The following is a 24,340-nucleotide window of genomic DNA, read 5'->3' on the forward strand; positions in this document are numbered from 1 at the left end:
CTACGGCTTTCAAAACGAAAATCATCAAACAGAGGTACTAATTATGAAAAATTGATGGGAGGGGTTGACATTACATACTCAGCCAACTGTGGATCATTATATCGTGGATAGCTTTTCACTTCATTCCACAGATGCTCAGTTGAGCTGATATCAGATGGTGACAAGCAGAGCGATGAAGTACAATAAAGTCGCTTTAATGGTCCTAAAATTATTAAGCGGTATGTTTCGTGACAACATTGCATTATTGAAATGGACGTAACCAATACCAAATGGATAAACAGTAAGCACGAAGAGAAGCGCTAGGTCCCGATATTTAAGTGGGCTGTTGAAGTCAGGTCGTTTCGAGGGTATCAGTGGACTTAAAGGTATACTAAGAAAACACACCATCACACCATGATGCAGCGGTGCCGCGCGCCTAGTACGATAGATCTATTCGTGGTTCTATCGCAATACCATGACTGGGCAGTTACCATGCAACAACACAACTGGAACCGGATTCATCACACTAAGCAATATTGTTCCACTCCTGAAGTGTCCAATGCGGTGTTCATCGTAGCCGTAAGTGCTTATGAATTTATCTGCAGATGTACCCCAACCTTGACGGGATCCAAAGCACTGTGTATTCTAATATGCAACTTTGAAAATATCACTCTTCTACTGGTGGCAGGACTATTAGTTGGAGTTCTTGTAAACTTCTTTAGGACTTCGGTATTAAAAAGCTCTTCCATATTTGTGTATGAGAGCATGACTTGATATTTTCTGGTTGTTGCACTACTATCGTACGTTCTAAAGGTAGAGAGTGCTAAGTTGTGATCAGAACTGCTCAGAGGACAAACATGATCAACAGCATACTTAGAAGCTCACTGATAAGGAACAGATCAAGAGGGTTTCGAGAGTGGTTAGGATTTTATATATGATGTGAAAAATTTCCGTGAGAATGAGAACGCTGGCGATATCAAATGCCTTGGGATGTAGAATATAAAGTGTACTACTGTTAGCATTGTGAACCTGTACAGCTAGAAAAAGGAAGTCAGCTGGATTGTAAACATTTAAATCTACGAGGACAGAATGTTAGGATAGAGCGTGACAACACAGCTATCTATTAGGATATCTGCATTTCGATAATTATTATTTAAATGTAAAGAATAAGCGAAAAATGTGTATTAAATAGTGCTGAATGAACTGTGATGTTCCACAGTTTGAAGAAAACAGTGGAGCATCTGAAAATCATGTTTTATCCATACACGAACGTTTGGGATGTAGAATATAAAGTGCACTACTGTTATTGGTGAGATAAAGATTAGAAGGCGAGGAACATATTTGCTTTTACATTTAAACAATTGTAGATTGCTAGTTTTGGAAAGGGGTGAATTGTTTGGAATTAGGATACAAGCACCGCTAAGTCATTATGAGGAAATAGTTTTGAAGAAAGGATAATCCAAAAAGGTGAAATCAAAGATATGAATAAATGAAAAAAGCTGCTTTAAAGCCTGAGATGATAGCAGTTACTAGTATTATTTTAATGTTTTTAAGAAGAAACAGGAAGCGGCGTAGATGTTTACTTAGATAATTCCCATTAAAGTATTATCAAAAGAAAAGGAATGCTCCTTACCTCACATGACTATACAAAAAATTATAGTTTTGTGATGCGGGGAGAAGGTGAATCAGAGAGCAAGAGGGAGGGAGAGGGATTCATTATGCCCGCTTTTCTTAGGATCCGAATAAAGAAGCATCGTTGGGTTATAAAGGAAATTTTCCAAAGAAAACAGTATTCTATGGTAAGACCAATTTGAGATGTGTATATAAGATTATGACAAGAAATCTGAAGTAAAAAAAAAACCTGTCTGAAGATTCCTAATACTAAAATTAGGAATGATTGTAAACTTTAGCATATTAGCACTACTAAAGTTAGATTATCTGCCTGTCACGATGAGGAATATCGAAATCAAAATTATCGAAGTTAAGAAACACGAAACAGCAGTGCAGTAAACGAGATTAGATTAGATATAATCAACAGATTTATGATCATAATAGGTAATCAATTTAAAATATAATTCATGCATAAAAGACAAGTATGCTACTATACACCATGTGTCCAAAAAGAAACCGAAACTTTCGAAAATAGAAGAAACTAGTAGCGGCACTTGTTGTATCTTTTCCTTGTCGAAAGCGGCAACCTTCATTAGTCTTGTGTCAACTGTTTGTGACATTTGTTTCATTAGAAGCCGAATTATAGTACCGAGAGTGACAGTGTGTTTAGACGAACGGTCGGTCGTCACGATATTCATGCCGTACGCGACGAATTCTCGCTATCAATCGCTTCAAATCTTCGAGATAAAACTCACCATTGACTGTTTTTGGCCAGGCGGAACGAATTCATTGTGGATAATGCCCTTGGAATCGTAGAAACAAATCAGCATTGTCTTTACTTTTCACTTCTCCAAGCGGCCTTTTTTCGGATGCCCCTCTTCTGGTGGTCTCCACTCAGCACTCTGGGGCTTTGTTTCCAGTCCATACTCAAAACACCACATTTCGTCACCAGTAACGATTGTTTCAAGGAATTTTGAGTCCTTACGAGCGGTTTTAATGAGATCCTTGCAGTGTTCAATTCGATACATTTTTTGGTCGTCGATCAACTTGTGTAGTACAAGTTGATCGAACGAAGGTCCAAACTCTTGGTCAAAATGTTGTGCAGAGTTGATTTTGGATCCTACATTCATCTTCAATCAATCTCACGGACGATTTCGGATTTCTCTGATGAAATCACGCACATTTTGGATGTTATCTTCTGCTAAGTCTAGTTTCTGGATGGCCTGGCTTTTCGTCGTCCTCAAGCGTCTCACGACCATTTTGAAATCGCTTAAACCACTCGTAAACTTGAGTACAGGATAAGCATTCATCACCGTATGCTTTTTGAAGCATTTGATGCGTTTCGGTAAAACTTTTACCAAGTTTAACACAAAAGTCAATCGCAGCTCTCTGTTTGAAACTCATTTTCCGACTGTTTGTCAAAACACACTGTCACTCTTGGTACTATAACTCGGCTACTAATGAAACAAATGTCATAAACAGTTGAGACAACACAACACTAATGAAGGTTGCCGCTTTCGACAAGAAAAAGATAAAACAGGTGGCGCCACTAATTTCTTCTATTTTCGAGCGTTCGGTTTCTTTTTGGACAGAGGATGTATGAACAAAGATGTTTAAGTGGCTAAACAGCTAATGAACATCACATTAATAAATAGAGCGAGAGAGAGAGAGAGAGAGAGAGAGAATGCAATCTTAAATAGAGAAAAATTCATAGAATTAGAAATTACTCAGAAAATGCATATATCAAACTTAATGAAGTACCATGAAGATATCGGATAGAACTCGCCAAATTTTGTCCTTAATCTTATCTCGTATTTCTCGAAAAGCAGGCGAGGTAGTAAGATCGCATTTGGGTCAACAAAAGCGAAATCATACTAGCGATAGTAAATAAGTTAATAATTAGACTTCCAGGTAATGTTTAACTAAATTGGCGGATAATAAAACTCAGTATGAGAAGAATCTGGGATGAGTTAAATTAGGTTTATGAAAGATCAGAAGCGTCTGTTTTCCATAGGAGATTTGAAGGCTTGTTGTTCCAAAGAATTCAGACGTGGTATTAAAAAAAAGTTTATTTTATTAAATAAATTCGGGGACCAAAACAAAAATCAGGACTTCAGAAAGATTATCTCTTTATCTTTTGAAGTAAATTCAAGAAAATTGACATGAAAGAACAACTAATGTATTCCAAAGTCCTCGAACAGACAGCAGTTTTTTTCTCTCCCAAAACATTTCTTTCAACATGCAGCTATGGACATGTCTTTCATGGTTTTGGTAATCTCTTCGTGATAGTAAACTACTTGAAGTAGAATTGCTTATACCACCGGTAACGATGTTGACCTTGGTGAACAAAGTGTCTAATTAGAACAAATATGACTTGAAGACAGGATTTCGTTTTAGTAGCAGTTCCAGAGTTGCAGCGGCATATTATATTAGCGGGGTTATGCTGCAAGAAACTGAAGAGGCAAGGGATCTTGGTGTATTGGTGGATAAGAATTTAAAATTCAACGGTCACATAGCAAAAGTTGCAAATACAACTCAGAGGATAATTGCTATGTTGAAACAAACCTTGACATGTAAAGATAAGGAAGTATAAGGCTTTGATAAGCCTTATATAATTTCATAATCCGGATATACTCTTTGTATTTAGATTATGAGGACAGATTGCGAGTATGTAGATTACAGACTCTGGTTAACAGGAGAAAGAGGGTGATATGACAGAGGTCTATAAACTTTTGAATGGGTGTTATAGCATTTCAAATGATGAAATTTTTCGTTATATGGGAGGCGGGGAGAGAACACGGGGGGGGGGGGGCATCCATGGAAGTTAAATTTATTTGCAGTCAAGAAAGGGGTAAGACCTAAGTTTTTCTCCCAGAGAGCAGTGAGTGAGTGGAATAATTTGCCCTTACGGGTAGTGAGTGCATCTAGTGTAAATGAATTTAAGGGAAGGTATGATAGCTGGGTTGGGTAATTTACAGCCTCCCTCGATGAGTCCTTGACTCCCTGGAGGTCTCAGATAATAATAATAATAATAATTATAATTATTATTATTATTATTGCTTCCTAAATATTTGTTTTAAATTTTTCATTTTTTACAATCCAACATTCCAGTTCCAGATGAAATTTAACCGATAAAAGTAATAAGTATACGATTTGCATATGCTTGTTTAGTATAGTTTGGACAATAACTAGTAATATATAAATCATATCAGCCAAGAATAAGATAAATAAAAAATAATACAGCAATTACTTAAATTTCGAACTAATTATTGCTGTACATGTACAATTAATTACTATGCCAGACAGTATGCTCCCTTCTAAGTGAAAAATAATTCATAGTAATGCTGATGAATGCACACAATTCACTGTGTAGAAACGTATCGATTACAGATTAAATTTAAACGCTCCAAACAAAAACGATTAAATACTAGACACAAGTACATAGACTGTTTTCTAACTGTAAATGTATTTCTACTCCTGTTATATTTAAGTTTGATCAGTTTAACAAACTAATTTACCATTCATTTAAAACGTCTCTTAGCATAACAATAATAAATTAATATAGTCATCATATAGATATAAGTGATTGATCAATATTTTACCAGAAAGCATTTTCTCTAAGATAAAGACATAGTTACTCGCTGTCCACTTTTGAAGTAGCTCCATTAAAATTTGAAACCACGAATAACTTTCGCACCGTTATTGAAACCCATTTACAAACGTCGTACAGTCTGATCAATAAGTGCATTCGATGCTTATTTTTTTTCAATCGTGATGATGTCATAAATTTTTCCCTTAGTTGCGAAAACGTGTGGTTCGAAGAGAAATCATCGCAGGGCGCAAGATCTGGGATAGGAAGAATGCACAACAATCGTATTGTATCGTATTTAGCCAGAGATTGCTGGCTAAATACGATACAATACACATAGAAAGAAGAGTAAACTTAGCGTATTCTCTCATAATCTTGTCCAGAATATTCTAACATGATGTAAATGAAATTGATTAACAAACTTGCAGACAAAGATGTTTTCACTGAAAAATCCCTCGATTATATTTTGATTCGCTTTGTTTAAAGAATGTGCACTTTCATTAACAGACTGCAAAAAAAGCAAGGAAATCTTTGAAGTATATTTTGTTATAATTTCTGTCAGTTATACCACTCTGAAGGAAACGTTTAACATCTCGAAAGCTCTCTCTCTCTCTCTCTCTCTCTCTCTCTATCTCAATTTCTTTCACAGTGTGTAGAAGAAATTAATGCACAAGCGCCGTTACTTAAATCATATGATTTCTGATAGAGCAGATATCACAAAAACACAACATAGAAACAATACTAAATTAATATTTCTTTGCACATCGAAGGTATTACTGATCAATAATGCAAGCTAAAATTCTGAATAAATTGTAAATGACCCAGGTAAATGTCAATATCCAGGATGAAATATGAAATAATCATTGTGGAATTTTATTAGTGAAGCTCTCACGCACGCGCACGCACGCACACACACACACACACACACACACACACACACACACACACACACACACACACACACACACACACACACACACACACACACACACACACACACACACACGGAGATAGAGAGAGTTTCTTATCACCAAACGATTTACATACTAATTTTGAGCATTGAATTTATTATATTATTCCATCGTTCATTAGATCATAAATTTTCCACTCATTTTAATGTCATGTTTTTAGCATATGCATTATACTGTTCCAGGTTCAATTACGCATTTTACTATTTCTTCTTTAATGTTAGTTGTCCAGATTTCTCCTTATAAACATTACATGCTTATTCTTTTATTTGTTTACCACTTCTCCATGATCCAATCGATTCTCTGTACCATTAGTTATTAGTTAATGATAATAGAAAAACAAAGTATAAATGAGATCGTTTTATCTTCAATATGGTCCCAAGGTATGTTTTTATGTTAATTAAAACATAATATTGCCATTTCACTTTGGATTACTTTGGTATATATATATATATATATATATATTATATATATATATATATATATATATATATATATATATATATATATATATATATATATATATATATATATATATATATATATATACATCCAAAGATTGAAGACCCACACAAAGAAGCATGGAGATATGCATGATAGGAATTACAGGGAAAAATAACAAAACATACATGCATAAGAGGATTGACTATAATGGAATGCCGTTATCCGTTTAAAAATCCTAAAATCGCTTTGCAAAGCACATTTCTAGAAGAACTGACCAACAGTGGACTAACTACAGAGAAAATAATATGACCCAAATTGACTATAAAATTCATACAGGACAACCATTCAGTCGGAAGAGGGATGAAATCAGGAAGTACGTTGGAGTGGCCTTGTTGGAGTCGCAAGAAGCAGCCAAGGACAAACACCAAACGGAGAAATCTTAGAAAGACGTCCAGCAGTGGATGATGATGTTATATATATATATATATAAGATAAGCCGAAATTTGAAACATTTTTATGTATATATATATATATATATATATATAAGATAAGCCGAAATTTGAAACATTTTTATGTCACATGTTTTGTCTCTTCATTGTTTTGAGCCGGGTTAAGCAGATAAGCTGATAAGCAGAAATTTGGAAGGTTTTTTATGTCATGTTTCGTGTCTCTTCATTGTTTTGAAATGTCCAACAATGTGTCTGCCTTCATTAGACAACAAAACATTGTTGTCTAATGAAGCAAAACAATGGAGAACCGGCTTACCAGCCCGGAACGGGGGTTGGGTGCCGTAGGCGCCGGGGGGGGGGGAATAGACCCCCAGTGTGTGTGTGTGTGTGTGTGTGTGTGTGTGTGTGTGTGTGTGTGTGTGTGTGGTGACGTTCTTGTCCAAAAACCACGCAGTTACAGCAGAAACCTTATGACACGGTGCATTGTCTTGCTGAAAGAGACATAGGAAGAAATACATTGTCCAGAATACTTCTGAGAGTTCAATGTTTGTAGCACCACAAAGGTCTGAGTCCAAACCATGACCATACCATCAACACCACCACCACCTCTAAAACTCATAGCTGTGATTACACACTCCGGTAAGAGACGTTCACCGAGCATCCGCCACACCCAGATAAAAGGTGTTGCGTGATTCGTCGCTCAAAGCTTCCACACCACTGTTCACACTCTTTGTACCACTGAAGACGACGCTTCATGTTAGTTCGACTAATGTGGGGCTTGCATATTGTGGTCCTGCCATGGAAACCCACAGCATGGGTTTCCATGGCAGGTTGAATATTTGGTGCGCAGATTCATGTTCCAGTCAATGCCCGGAACTCTCCGCATCCAAGGTGTTGTTCGATGAATGGCGATTGTTTACATACGTACCCTTCGTAGGACCCTACATTCACGTTCGATGAGTGTGATGGTGGTCGTCAACTGCGGGTAAGATTTTCAGCTGACTTTCTTCGCTTCCATTTGAGTATGCTATCAATGATTATTGACCTAGGATGGTCAGCAATTTCCCAAACAGATAAGCCTGTAACATGGCATCCTATCACAACGCCTCTTTCAAAGTCTGCCATCCCTTCTTGCAGCAATTTCACTCGGAAACACTTGCACTGACTTGGGAACATCATACACCTGCAATTTATATTGGCTACAAACACATTATTCGTTAAATGGCAATGCAACTTGCCCATCGGGTCCGTTGACTTCTTTCCAAGTAGTGTGTATTTATTATTATAATTGTTATTCACCTCCTACATTGGATTCGAACACAAGTTTTTAGGTACTCTGTTATAATTTTTAAGCATACATTTCTCTCTTCCTTATTACCAATTATTGTTTATAATTATAATGGCTAATTTCAAGCTTTATTTCAAACGTTATCTCTTTGCTCTACATTATTCTGCTTATTGTATTTAGCATACAAAGAAGTGAAAGAAAAATAAATTCACGTGTAAAAATGCGAATTTCATGAATATTTGGCATATTACTAGAGATTTTTAATTCTCTCAATTTCATTATAGAACTAATTTGTTATAACATCTAACACAAACGATATGATTGATTTATAGAAAACAAATATTCACACATATGAAGCCACTGCCAGGTTTTTAAACCACTTGAACAAAGAGGAGGATAACTGAGGGCTTCAGAAAGCTCCAGTATTCCTAGCAATAATAGTGAACAGCATATGCTGGGTTAGCTTGACAGATTCAGCATAAAGTCCAGTCCAGTCAGCTATCTAAGTGTTCAGCACTGGCAGGCTTGATCGATGATGAAAATATATAACAACGTTAATTATCCGAAACATAATTACCTGAACGCTAGATTTTCACAGAGCTACACCATTATTGACTATATAACAAATTTTTATACTTTTTGTCTGAATGTTTTATAAAATACAAGGATAGTTTGCATTTATTTAATCCTAAGCATACTTTAAAATATACATCTTGTTCATTCTCTTTTTTCTTTTATAATCATAATACAACCACTGTTCGGTATCCGAAAATATCGGTCACCGCAGTTTGGCGTGTTGCCAATTTATTTAATTGAAGCAGTCAGGTATCGTTGTACTGCGGATGCCTGGAAGCCACTATCAAATGTTCTTCACCGAAAATTTTAGTTTCTTTTTTAAGCTTCAGATGCACTAAACCTTCGTATTATTTTACTGTTATTGACAGTTAGTAGACTGTAGAAAATAATTCTCCACTGAATCCTTTGCACACACCATAGTTCACTGCAACAATTGCATTAATATTTGCATTTCGTTTAAAGCTTGTACAGTGCAAAGAGGTCATTGCAATGCTCAGTATTATTAATTGCACTTAATGCTATGCGCAGCCCAATAAGACAATGACGAGTTTCATACAGTGTTATAAGGATCCCATGAAGTAATTATCAGCCTTTATTTACTAAAGGGAAACTGTACTATAATAATGATTAGGCAGTCGTGAAATAGGAGGGGATATGTGATTCATTAGTTTGAATACTATCCTACTATACGCAAACTGCAAAATAAAATAGATTAAAATAAACGAAGAACTCTGCATGAGAATCATTTCTTGTAATTCGTTGGATTACAACTGACGCATGTAAGGATGTAAGGCATTCCGTGTTCGATTTCTACGAACCGAACGTCGTTTAACCTAACGTTTCTGCTTACAAGAGGAAAACCATGTTAAAAAAATACCACTACCGAATTTCCAGTAGTGGTATTCTTTTAATGTGGTTTGGTAGCAAATAACCTAGCTCTGTAAAAAAAAGGTCTGGAATAAGTTTTTCATCTCTTTGAAGGAATTTTAACCGAGAGTGTTTCGATCGAGGAGCATTAGGTAGTTGGAATTAACTTTAAAACAAGTTATTCAAAGTGTACTGAATTTGCCTAATACCGCTAACTAATAATAAGTACTCGCTGAAATTTATACTTTTCATAACAAAATATTCTGATGGTTGAAGACTACTATCCTGTCGAGTTTCAATTAACCATTTCATTGAAAACACCTCATAAAGTTTCCTCTCGTCATACAGAATTAGAACTAACCCGGGACTGTCCAACCAAAGAGCTCGTCTATACTCACTGACCTACGGAGGCGCTATAGAGTTACTACAGCATCAATTTTAGTAATGTAACGATCATCAGAACTAAAGATATTGAAATGGAAAAAAGTGCTTGAATTACTTGAAAGATATGGGCGCTACCTAAGCGTCCATATATTCGGGCCTTTCATTAGATTAGTTCATTTGGTAAAGGCTTGACTGGCCTGACAGCTGTTACGAAATGCTTGATTCTCTTCGGAGACCAGGCCTGTTTATGTACAGGGGTCGTCTCTCCGAAAACTCGGGTGATCCCTCAGATTCCCCAACAATGAGCGACCTGAAGGATCATTTAGCTCAGCGGTGGCTCTGCTCAGTGACAGGTTCAGCCTAATACTGAGCAGAACCGCTCATATTCCAGAGAAAAGCATTTGCCGAGGCAACCTCGATACAGGCCATCCCAACGGACCCAAATCTCTGGATGCTCAATAGTTCCTCAAGGCAGACACCTGAAGACAGCAAAAACTCTCGTCCAGGCCTGTTTATGTGCAGTGGTAGTCTCTCCAAAAACTCGTGTGAACCCTCAGATCTCCCAACAATGAGCGATGAAGGATAATTTAGCTCAGTGGTGGCTTTGCTCGGTGACAGGCTCACTCCACCACTGAGCAGAACTGCTCGTATTCCAGGGGAAAGCATCAGTCGAGGCATCCCTAATACAGGCTACCCCAACGGACCCAAATCCCCAAATCCTCAACAGCTCCCTGAAGGCAGAAACCTTAAAAGAGCAAAAACTGTCATTTAAGGCAGAAACAACATGTTTAAAACCTCCCAAGTTCCAAATGAGCGACTTGGAATAAGTGACCTTAAGAAGGCTACTGTACAGATACGCAAACCTGTCAGATCCCCAAAAGGGGGGTCACTATCCCAAGTAGCTGAAAACTAATCAGTGGCCACAAGGATCAGTCTAGAATCTGTGAAACTCACCTGACAACCAAGCTGAACCTCAGCCAACACAACAGAAGCATGCCCGCTACCGCGCCAGGCCTTCACTCGGCGAAACAGCAAACAAGCCACCAGAGCACACGGGCTTACTGTTCTTTTCGGCCAGTAGGCAGTAAGCTTAAAAGAGCAAAAACTTTCGTTTAATCAGAAAAAAACATGTTCAAAACTGCTCGAGTTCCAAAAACTTGGAAAGCTGACCTTCAAAAGGCCACCGTCCAGTATCTGCAAACTTGTCAGTTTCCCAAAAGGGGGTCACTGTCGCAAGTAGCAGACAACTAATCGATGACAACTAATGACCTGTATTAGGGCTGCTTCGGTTCGTGCTTTCACCTGGAATATGAGGGGTTCCGATCAGTGTAGGCTGAGCAAAGCTACCGCAGAGCTAAATGATCCTTCAGGTAGCTCACTGTTGGGCAATCTGAGGGATTGCACGAGTTTTTGGAGAGACGACCCCTGTACATAAACAGGCCTGCTCTCTGAAGAGAACCAACCAGTTCGAAACAGCTCTCAGGCCAGTGAAACCGTCATCAAATGTACTAATAAAAGGCGAATATATGGACGCTTGGGTAGCTCCCGTGTCTTTTAAGTAGCGCAAGCTAAGGCAACTAGGGGATGCCGAGGATAGTATTCTAGTAAGCTCTCAGGTCAACTTATAAAACTTTCGCAGTTTCTACAGACATCCGGCTTAGAAATAATGTTCGTTCTAGTATCCACTTTGCCTATGCAATTTTTGTAATGTCTAGTAAGATTTACTGTTTGAGAAACATGTATTTATCTATGTGTCAGTTAACAATAGCATATAATTAATCGAAGGCCATCACAAATAAAAAAAAAACAATAGTAAATAAAATAATAATTCACATAAATACATCCTGTGGAAAAAGATCTATAAAGTCACTAAAAGTCTAAATAAGCTAACTGAAGTATTAGACATATACAATCAAAAGTGATACCAACTGCTCCTAAATTCTGTTTACGGGTTTGACTCTTTTATATTAAAAAATCTAACGTTTTCGTTTAAAAAGTTGTTAATATTAGGAGACTAAAAATTCCTTGTAAAATGAAAACTGATACCAGCTTTTCCTTGTAAACTGATACCAGCTTGACCTATTTAAATCTAAAAAATAGGCTTAACTTTTTAAAGTAAATGGTATTCTCTGAAGAGAACTAACCAGTTCGAATTCACTTTGAACTGGTTGGTTCAAAGTGAATTATATGTAGAAACATATATATATATATATATATATATATATATATATATATATATATATATATATATATATATATATATATATATATATATATCTGTTTCTATATATATTTAAAATATATAGAACGGATATTTTAAAAAGAGTTAAAAATATCTGTTTCTCATATATTTTAAACTCCCATGTCTTGTTTTTCATTGTTCGATGAATATAATATTCTTCAAACTATGAAGTAAGCTAGGCAATGCATTGGGCCCAGTCTCACCATTTTTACATCTTACTTATTCTCAAATCCTATTTTCGTTTAATCAGAAAATAATTTCTTCTGCTAAATTAATTATATTCTATTATAGTTGATTATATTTTGATTATATATTTATTAACTATGAGTTTATGCATCGCTATTGGTAAATGGTTTTGTTAATTTCAACTTAATTTCAATACTACCTAACATTTTTAATAATACATCCGCCTAGAAAACATAAAAGAGTATTTATGAAGATTTTAGTAGATGTTTCGTCTTCTGGTTTCTTGCCTAATATCTTAGTTATCAGTTTTAAATTTCTTTAAAATTTTCTTTGCCATGTCAGAATGATATTAATCTATGATCAGCGGACGCGTCTCAAAATTTAAAAAAATTGCTAATATTTTTTAAACCTACGGTGAAGAAAAAGACTTCATAATAATGCCATCGCCCATTGACAGAAGAAGAGACAATATGACGTGAATCACAAAACTCCTAATAACTTCAATTGCGTTTTATTGAATGTTTATCAAGTTAAACTTTGTGTATATCCTAGAAAACTGAATGAACTTAATATTAATGAGTTCGTTTTGTCAATATGTATTAAAGTTATATCATTCATGCCTCTTTCCAAAAAGTTTTAAAGAGAAACGTATGCACAAATCTTGCGTCAAAACGGAAATTACATTTTTGTTCAAAATATTACTTGTTTACCAGAAGCGATTGCTCCTATCTTGTTATTCCATTAATTCAAAGATATTTTTCCCAATAGTTTACGAGCAATTTTCGTTCCATTCTAACTGTTTTCGTTTATTTCTAATTCCTTTACCTGTTTCGGAAGTGCAACTCTAAGCTATGTTATTAGTTTCTGCCTCTGGCAATATTGATTTGTTCACCAAATCATGCGACACTATAAAACCCCAGAATGAAGGGCATAATATTACAGCTAGCAGATTGCGACAATCTGCATAGTGCGCTGCAGATAACAAATTACGAAGCTAACAAGAGGAGAAACATCGGTCCGATTTTGCATATTATTTTTACTCAGCTGAAAACCAAAGCCCTCGTCACAAAACCGACCTCCTTTTCTTTCAACTACAGAATCGTTGAAAGAAACTATCGTTTGGAAAATTACGTGCTTTGTTCTCCGACATTAGAAAAAGAAATGGATTTTGTAATCGTATTTCTGCCTTTCCATTACACCATTTAATAGGCAATTGAAAATCTATCTTTCTCCCTTCTCCCGTTGAACGGCAGAAAGCGGGAAGCTGCAGAATCATCTGATTGGCTCGTCCCTAATTGTTTCCTCGCTCGCAGACAAGAGTTGTAAATATAGCTGGAGCGCGAGGCACAAGTCACGAGCCATTGGAAGCCAATGCGCCAGTGACATAACGGGTACATAGGGCTATTGTTTGGTGGCAGGGAGTAGTAACGTCAGCTGTGGCAACAGGGGCATACTCATTATCATGATGTATCATCCTTATCTGTATGAGAGAATCCAGGCGCTACAAGTAGCCCTTCTTTGCCAGGCCAAGGTTGAAGAATATCAGGGTGAGTAACTGAGAATGTGGTTGTTAAACGGTTCTTACTTTTTTGCATGAAAAGAGATTTATCTAAAAGACTAATTTTTGCTCGTAAATAGTTATATTTACCAAAAAAAGCACAACTAATAAAATCCGACATGATTATAAAACTATTAGTGAGACTTGTGTCAGTGAATCAAAGTGTAGTCTATTTGTAACGTGAAAAGCAACACACCAATCGATAACTATGATTGCATTTTTGCATTTAATCATGTATTTTTGCAAGATTTAGCTACTCGAGTTAGTGATTGTTTATAATATTCCGAATTGTTCTATTACTTCATCCCTTTCAAGGATTGAGGTCCCCGACTAGGGAATGGCAGATCAGTGAAGTAAGCTTGCTATTCATCTGCTGCATGGAACATGTATATTATGTCTGGAAATTGCACGTATTCTCTGACCGTTTCAGCACATCTTCTTGAAGTCCGGGATGATCATAGGAGAAAACACTCTGCCTTCCCCGTAAAGGCCATCTAATTCACCTTTAGTTGAAAAGTTCTTATAATATGCACTGTGGCAAGAATCAAATCTATGTCTTGCCAGCAAAGTGTCGGACTCGAGTGCCAGTTTTCTTCCTATAAACTGCATATACGTTGATAGTTAGGAGAAAAATGACCCGACCCCTTAAATAAGTGAAATATTTGGCTTAAATCTATGACCAAAGAAAGAGAGAGAGAGAAGTTATTTGGAATACAATTTTATATTTCTGTAGTGCTACTCTCGATAATGAAATAAATTCAGTGCTCATTAAAATAAATCTGAAAATTCTTGCATCTTATTTTTTTGTAATTTTGATGTGCTCTACTACTTCAGAAGAGCTGGATTTAGCTTGGATAATTTATTAAGATATCTACTTTGAAATCGCAAAACAGGCCTGAATAATCTTAATTGCATAAGACAGAACTTAAAAGGAACCGAATGGGTGAGATCGACCCTTGATTATCTATTGGTAAAATGTCCTGTTTAGATTTAATTCTGAATACTTTACGCTTTGTATACCGATGTAGCCTTCAAAAATGCTTTCGCTAATTCCCAAAAGTATTATTTTATTTAATTGCTTTCATCATTCCCTTCAGCCAGTTTATAATGCTATATTTTCGCATCTTCGTGTCACATACTTGGATGACAGCTTATACATAAAACAGCAGCAAAATCTGGAAATGTGAATGATTAAATGCGAAAATATGAACTAGCAAAATAATCGAAACTAATTGACTTTTTGGGTATTATTTAATTTCTGCAAAATATTCTTCTCATTATGAATAATTTATTGTTATCAAGTACTCAATGATTGTAGTTATATTTGTTTCTAATAGTGCAACAAATATAACTTCAATGATTGTAGTCATACTTGTTGCACTATCAGAAAGCATACTGCTTGAAGATTGGGATCAAAAAAGTCTTTGATCACAATCTTCACGCATATGATATTCGTGTGTGTTTGAGGAGGTACGCAAGGCTCTTGTTGAAAAGTTTTTATTTCTTTATAGTGACATCAAAACGAAAACTGCAGGGTATAGCATATTGCTGTCATGTGAAAATGACATGGTTTCTAACAACCCTGAACCAAACCAGGAATGGATAGAAGAAGGAAAAACGTTTAAATATATATTTGAATGAAATTGTAATATTTAAGAAGCTCGTGCTAAAAGAATTTGTTTTCGTAGGTTAGCAGTAGCAAGAATGGATTAGGTTCGGTTTGGTCCTTTGAAATTAAGACGGCCACAACTATTTCATGAGGGTAGTGTATTGCATCTGTCCATTGTTTTATTGTTCAAAGATGGATGAAGAAACCAAAACGAAAAGTTGGTTTGATGAATTTGGAGTGAGTTTGCGAACGAGTTGAACGCTACACAAGATAAAAGAAGTTTGCAGAAAAGTGAACAAAATTAAAGATATAATGAAGTCATTTGGAGAAATTAATTTAGATAATTATATATGTGTGTATGTGTGGAGAGAAGTGGAGTAAATTACTTCGAATGTGGTCACTGATTAGCATAGCTAGCCTCATCTGAATAGAATAAAAATTAAGTTTAATTAGTAGAAGGTAGAGGCAATATATTATTTACGCTAAACGCAGATATGAGAAATACTCTGTACATGCAAAAATGAGAGCGATTTAGAAATGTATTCACAAAAAAATGGAGTGCCGAAATGAACTTAAATCTTTGGAAAGGAAAATCATTCTAGTGGAGTTAAACGATTAATTGTTTCTTTTATTTACTTTTTATTAAACAATACTGATCATCCGTAACTCCGTACGGATGATTCCATGTGTCTAAAAAGACCTTGGTTCGAATAGGGTGAGCCAGTCTCATCTAGAGATTTTGTTACTTCCGGAAATTCTGATTTTTCATCCTACAAAACAGGCACAGGGCCAAAAGAACAGACGTAGTTACTAGACGTAATATAATCGATAGTCGTAGCTGCTTCTCCGAAATAATTCTAATGAAACAACTGGAAAATAAACTTTTATTCACACATATATACCCATAGAACCAATGGACGGCAATTGTCTGTTGGTTCCATGCTATATAAAGTGAGGCTAAAAATTTTGTGTTTTAATCGATATTTTTTTTCCATATTTGCTATTATTACTCTTCGTCACTAAAACAAATTTTGGGCAGAGAGGGTTTCAACTGCACCGTAACGATCCATCATATTCCAGGAAAATCCATAATATAGCACTCTGTCATTTGGCGTCATGTTCTGTAAAAACCAGTTTACTGGAACACAGCAGACACAGTCAGATAGTCAAAGCAGAATCAGTCAAGAGTGCTTGACTGATTCTACAAAGAAAACTCAGCTGACTTCAACTTCTCTTTCAGTAAGTGTTAGGTTGTCGATAAGGAAAGGTTTAAGAAAATCAAACAAGGAAAGAAAGTCTTCCAGAAAGAATACAACCGAATCGCTGCTCATTAACTATAGAACCAATTGACGCTTTCAGTCATTATGCAGTAAACAGATTTATCCTGAGCATTTCACAAATGCAGTTTTGATTTTATTTATAAAATCACGCATTATTTTAATTATATTGTTTATATTGAATGAATAAGACTTTTAAGGTGTCTTTTAATTGAATAAGGCAAATTTTTCTTATTCTGTATAAGACAGGCATAATAGTCATTAAAAATACTGTTATAACCAGCAATATTATCAGTATGATGGATGAACTGAAGGTTGAGAAGACAGAAAACACTCATTAATATTAGATTTCGATACAATTTTCCACTGTTGTTTTAGGAAATTAATAAGATAAGAAGGTTTCTAAAATGAAGAGCAGAAACACAGAATGAACAAAAAGGAAACAAAATGATTCCATCAATGTAGAGATAAAAGCATTACGGATGCCATTGAAAACAACTCTGATCAATATAGACTATGTAAATTAGGTAGCGACCTACAGAACAAGATTAACATCTGTGTGATGAAATGTTTCGGGTTGTTAAAGAACTTAGTGATCTTCTGTACAGAATCATAACAGGAGAACAGTATTCTGCGTTTCGATGGTTATCAACTGCAGAGGGTCAATATTCTTTCCATCTCAAAATGCTAATTTTGAGATGGAAAGAGTCAGTCATTCTCATCGGCAGTGCTTCCTATGTACCATAAAAGGGTATAGGATACCAATAGTATTGCGTCATTAAATTTACATAATTTTTGCTTCCTTTCCACAATTAATTTCAAACTATTCTATTATATCCTGACTTATTTCTAAGCGCATTAACAACACAACACCAAACGCACTATTTTATAAAAAGATGTTTTATTAACTAGTTTATATTTCACTGAATTTTAAATCACCACCATCAGAGCACAAATATCATGTATACGCGACAGTGAGTAAGTGAAACAATACAATTGTAACGTACAAATGGTCAAAAGTCCTAATGTCAGGCTCTCTAATGTTGTAGGGGAAAAAAATTACAGCTTTGTGGAAAACAGTCTCCCAAATTTTTGACAAATTAATGCAACCATATTTGTTCGGGTTAGGAGAATTCTTCATAGCCATGGCTGAATCAAAAAATAATCTTTCGGATCTGTAACGATTTCTAAATAGTACAATGGTTTTCTTCCATCTAATCCTGTGCGAAGGGATATCCATAGAGTGGTCTGCCAGTCCTGACTTGCCATAATAATAGTAGCGAATGTATTTTTTATGTTCTTCAGGGCAGATGTTAACAGATCTTCCTGTCTACCCATAGTAGGCCAAGTCACAGTCATCACCAGGAACTCCATGCACTCCAGGATGTGCTAGAGAGTGAAGTTAATCCTTAGGAGAGTGGATCAGAGTTGCTAATTTGACATAAGGTTTGAATGTGGTGCGAATGCCATGTTTCACTAGCACTTTGGCTGTCTTTTCTGATTACCGCTAACATAGGAAATAGAAAGGATAATGTTGTTCCTGTGTATTAGAGGAGGGAGAAGTTGGAGCTATGTAGTATTTTATCTATTTTGTAGGAATTGTAGCTATTGTCCAAGAAAGTATGACGCAGATATTTCAGTTCTGTGGACAGAGCTGTATCGTTAGAACAAATGGCTCTGGCTCTGTGTTTGTGTTTTTAAAATGCCATACTGGTGGACTGAATGATGATTTTCTAGTCCCTATGTTAGATAGCCAAAGTAATAATGAAACATGGCCTTCGCACCACATTGAAACCTCATGTTAAATTAGCAACTCTGATCCACTCGCCTAAGGATAAACTTCACCCTTTAGCACACACACAGGAGTGCATGAGGTTCCTTGTGACTGTCACTTGCCCTACTATGGACAGACAAGAAGATCTGTTAATATCCGCCTGGAAGAACAAAAAATACATTCGCAACCATTATGGCAAGTCCGAACTGGCAGACCACGCTTTGGACACTCCTTCACACAGGATTAGATGAAAAAAAACAAATGTGCTATTTAGAAGTCGTTAAAGATCCCAAAGATTATTTTTTGAGTCAGCTATGGCTCAGTATTCTCCTAACCTGAACAAATATGGTTGAATTAATTTACAAAAAAATTGGGAGACTGTTTGGGAGTGGAAAAAGACTTTCCACTTTCATTTAATATCGTCGAAGTAATCTTTATTTGGTATTTGGTTTTAAGAGCGCGAATAGCTTGAGCGTGGATTCAAACTATCTTTTCCACCAAACGATATCGTCGTTAGTAACTGAGCTAGGAAAGAACTGGACTCGTATATATTTGTGATGTTGACAGTGAAGGGATGCATTCATCCCATAGAAGCTAAGCAAATGGTATATCTGACACAAGAACTAATTTAACTTACGCTGCAATAATCTAAATGTTTTTTCGCTTCACTGATAATGTACGAAACCAGTCTTCCTAGCTATCAGCTAACTTACTTTCACTGAAAAGTCTACATACAGTTTCTCAAAACCCGAACATGGGGTCGGAGACAGGTTTTCTCACAGTAAATGTAATGCTGTATTTATGATTTTTCTGTTGTCCACATTTATATTTCAATCCTCATAATTCAAATGACTTGAATAAGAAGCAAGCTATTTTACTCAAGTTACTAATTTACATAAACTTCGACTAACAGAATAAATTCCGGAGTTGAAAGACCAAAAAAGTAAAAAGTATAAAGTATGAAGTAATATAAAATCAGCAGTATATAAAGCAGGGCTATTAGTATGATAAAATACTAATAATGCTTCTTTGGAATTTTAGAAGAGCATCTGTATTTTTTACAAATGCTCCTCTGATTTTTACATTACCCCCCGCAGTGAGCAAATTGTTTCTTTTATCTGAAATAAGTGTGTTTTAAATGGAATAAACGTGTTCGCTTCAAACAGAAATAGCAGTCCAGTTCAAGTATTTTGCTGAAAATCAGAATCAATTTAATTCCCCAAATATGCACCAAAGTAAAATATTCCCTTGCACCGTTAAGCTCTAGTTTCTTTCTACATTTGGTTGGAAATTTAATTAAGCCAACAAAAAAGAGTAACGCGTCCATTTAGTATTAGCAATAACGTTCCCTTGTCTTCAATAAGGAGTTTCACAACTAATTTAATTAAGCGTGGAACAAGTTGCTTTAGTCCGTCAATCGATAATAAAAACAAAATTTTATATTTCATTGTTCAACATCCTGGTACGTTAAATGGCCACAAATAGACATTAGCAAACCTGGTATAATGACGTAATGCCACGTGTTTATATTTTAAGTGGAAAAAATTATCAAATTTTCTTTCTTTACACTCCACCCAGTGTGAGATTCGTTTAAACCCAGTCCCATCCCATTCCGTAAAATGGAACTGGTGATCAAGCATGTATGTGTGTGTGTGTGTGTGGCGAGGTGCATGATGGAATTCGAAAAATTAAGCTGGAAAAACATACATCATGCATTAATTATATGGTGGAAATGTTGGTAATTTAGTTTTTCAAAAAAATCAGAGAAGCCACATTCCATTTCGCTGAAAGAAAATTTTAGAAAGTTTACACGGTAAGATGAACCTAATATTGTATGCCAAATTTCAAAATTCTGCTTTTCTTGAAGGAAAAAAAAAAGTTCCTTACTTCACGTTGGACGCCATTATAGTCGTACATAGCAAGAAAGATCCGGGTTTGAATCTTGTGGTCTTTAATATGGCCATTTTAATCAAGGTGAGTCAGCCAATCTTATATGCAGGCAGCATAGTTTTTCATCTTCGAAACTCAGGTTTTCCTTCCTAATGAAGTGCACATCCCATAATTTCCACACTAGAGTATGGAAGTTAGTTTAACTGCCCTATCTTAACAAAACATGAAGCTTATAAGGAAACAAAAACTTGGATATAATTCCATTTTGCCTAATATGTAAAGGAGAATTAGGACAGGGCACGATACGCATTGCTATCTTTACTGGTACTTTATAGCAGAAGGCTGCTAAAAGTGAAAATGAGATGTGATGAATACAATCACTGGAATATGAATGGAATTTCTTTACAATTATTTTCAAAAACATGTTTAAAAATAATACTCTCTAGCGGATTATGTCCAACTATCTAAAACATAAAAATGAGACACATTTTTAAATATACCCTGTTAAAATGATTATTCAATAGTTCGGAAGTATTTAATTGAAATTATTAATTATTTGTTTTACTAAAATATATTTAATTCAATACTTAAGACTGAATTTTATGATAACGATTTACAAAACGATAATTTAAGTATTGCCCAAAATTTATAAAGCGTATCTCTTTTTTGTTAAGAAATTGTTAGGAATGATCTAAAATCTGTTAAATTTAATTAAGAAACAATGATGGTTTGTTTGCTTCTTTCCCCGAGTTGCAGATCATGTTGGTCATAGATTAATATTCAGGCATTACATACCAACAAAAAATGAATTTAAAATAACTGAAAGTAAGTCATTCCAGCAGGCTCATTTGCAGCCTGGCTAGTTACTTTTGTAGTTCCAACAGCGAAAATACATGTTCCTTTCCATAACGGGTCAAAGTTTTAAGGGGTTGACTCCGATTCTCATTCATAAACTTGTAAATCATGAATTCTGAATGCAGTTTAGAATTTGTGAATTCTGAATACATCTTTCTAACACTTATCCCGGTCGGTAATCAACGATGCACTTTGAATGGAAAGAACACGGATTAAAATCTTGATTAGGAAGCGAAGAGTATTTATAATTTTTTTTTCATCTAAAGGTGAGATAGTATCCGACATCGGGAACAGAGATTTAAGATTCCATCTGGATACTAGGTTTTTGATCACGAAAATTAAAATCAGAAAAAGTAAATTAAGATGACACTGAATAAAATAACTCAGCAAATGATTGGAAACCACCTCCAAAAAATTTGCAAATATATATACATATATATATGTATTCGGCTTTTAACGCCGAATATCAATGCAGTAGTCTATTATTGCATCACAGTTTTAAAAGTGGCAATAACGATGAAAGGTAAAGATGAAAATGTAAAGGATAATTAAAAGTAGCCGACAACCAAAAATCACATCAGAGTTTGATGTCAACTTTGTTTAGTTTAGTTTGGTTTTAATTACGCGCAAAATTTTGTTATGCGCGTTCTGTCTGTTTTTGTTGAAGAATGAAAAGAAAAAAAAATCAGATATATACAACAGAAATGTCTAAAAATATATCATTTGTCAGGTGGAAGATGTATACATGGCTCTGGTTTCATAGTTAGTCCACAACTCTCAAAGTCTGCAATCCTAACATGTATACAAACATCCGCCAATTCTGGTAGTCTTGATTCATTTATTTTTTTATATTTGCAGTAAGATAACGTTTCACACACTGAAGATATCTAAATAAATATTAATTTTCGGATAGAAATATTAATCTATGAATTTAACTTATTCAATCCATTAGGTTGTATATGAGATTGTTCATACTAGGACCACTTTATTTCCGCTAGGCTTAATTTTTTAATATAGATTTTTGTGTTCTGTTTGTCTTTTCATTATGTCTGTCATAGTTGGCGTAATTGAAAAAGAACTGTTGATTAGCATTACTTTTGGAAAAAAGAAAAATATCCTTCAACCTTGTTTTTAGCTTATATGCGTTAGATATATAATATTGTTAATTCTAATTTTACCGATAAAAGCATCTCATTGAAACCAAAATTGAAACGATCCATATCAATAGAAATCTTAAATTTCTCATTTTATGAAATTCCATTCAACTAATGTGTTAAAAATAAATTAAAACGCATTTGCGTTTTCTTTATTAGGAAAAAAATTCAGTTAGAATTGTGTATATACAATAATCTCAAAAATTATATGTGGCATAATTGTATGTGACGTAATTATATGTAAATTTATATTAAATCTATATTACGAACCATATTCGAAAGACTGGCATTTGTGGAGGAAAAGATTAGGCGTGAATAGAAATATAATGATTTGAAGCAAATGAATTACCAATAATTTACAATAGTGGTATTCAGCGTGTCTAATAAACGAAACGAACTGCATATCATCGTATAATCTTTACACGTGAAAGATATTTATGGGGTTAAACGGGAGGAAAAAACTTGTGAATATAACGATTAGAGGGAAAGATTTGTTCCAAAATATAACCAAAAAAAAAAACAAAAACAGCGTCTGTGTATATTAGTAGATAAGTACTAGAAATAAATGACTCTGTGCAGTGAAATACACCCTTCTCCTATCTCACAAAGATACCACAGTACACACACAAGCAAAATGAAGAAGTTTTATTGTATCACTAAATACACTACATAAAAAATTACAATCAAATTACTGTATTTAGGTATAATTAGATTAATTAGAGTGTAAATGGAAACAATTAAAGTGAAAATAATTACTCCCTACAGATGTTATACTACACAGATGTAGACCATGTAAAGTTTTATCGTAGCGCTAAATAAGGAACAACATCCAAACAACCCTATTTCAAAATGATATATAATGAAAATTTATTCATTTCGATATACACTTCACTGGGTGCAGAAACAAACCGAGTTATGTACGGCATAACTCGGTTTTCAAATTTTCAAACGCAAATAATGTTTCATTAGTGACAATTTAGTATACAAATATGCTCCTTTTAAAATAAAATTCTATCGAAAAAATTTAAACTAGCGGACTATTTATGTTGTACAGTTCGTAAAGATGTGCTGTTGAAGGGACATGATATATATGGTCAAGTGAATTTCTGACAGACGCACAACATGGTAACGTGAAGTGTTAATATAAATTTTCTACATGCTTTTCCCTTAGTGTTTAACAAAATCTAAATAAAACAAAAATGGGATAGCTAGACAGTATCGGGTAAGGACTCTAAATACCACATTAAAAAAAAAAGCCGTGAAATCAAGGTCTCAGCATAACTTGCGTATTGACAGAAACAAAATTAATTTATGAAGTGTCTTACGCATTATGTCTTACCCCGAAAGGTTAGTAAAATGATATTAGCATGTTAGACCATCATCTTCCATATGATATCTAGTAGGATCATGAATAAATTCAGTTGTAATTAAAGGACAGTACAAATTAACATAAATGAAATCTCTTCATCAGTCGCTTAGTTTTTAACCACCAAAATGAAATATATCTTTTAAAATACTTTTCTATAACCTCCACATTTATCTCCGTGCAAGAGTTCATTGTAGAAGCTAAAGCGGAATTACATAATACAGATATACGATCATCTTTTCAAAAATCGAGCAAATTTATAAATGCCAAAAAT

General features: G+C 34.9%; 1 protein-coding gene across 1 annotated transcript in view; it reads left to right on the forward strand.

Annotated features, from left to right (window-relative positions):
* LOC150095225 (myelin transcription factor 1-like) overlaps window positions 1-24,340 on the forward strand; it is a 171,412-nt gene that overhangs the window by 11,885 nt on the left and 135,187 nt on the right. The gene's annotated exons all lie outside the window — the stretch shown is intronic.

This window comes from Typopeltis vanoorti, chromosome 20 (assembly GCF_054136105.1).
Source record: "Typopeltis vanoorti isolate ZY-2024b chromosome 20, IOZ_Tvanoo_1.0, whole genome shotgun sequence".
NCBI lineage: Eukaryota > Metazoa > Arthropoda > Arachnida > Uropygi > Thelyphonidae > Typopeltis > Typopeltis vanoorti.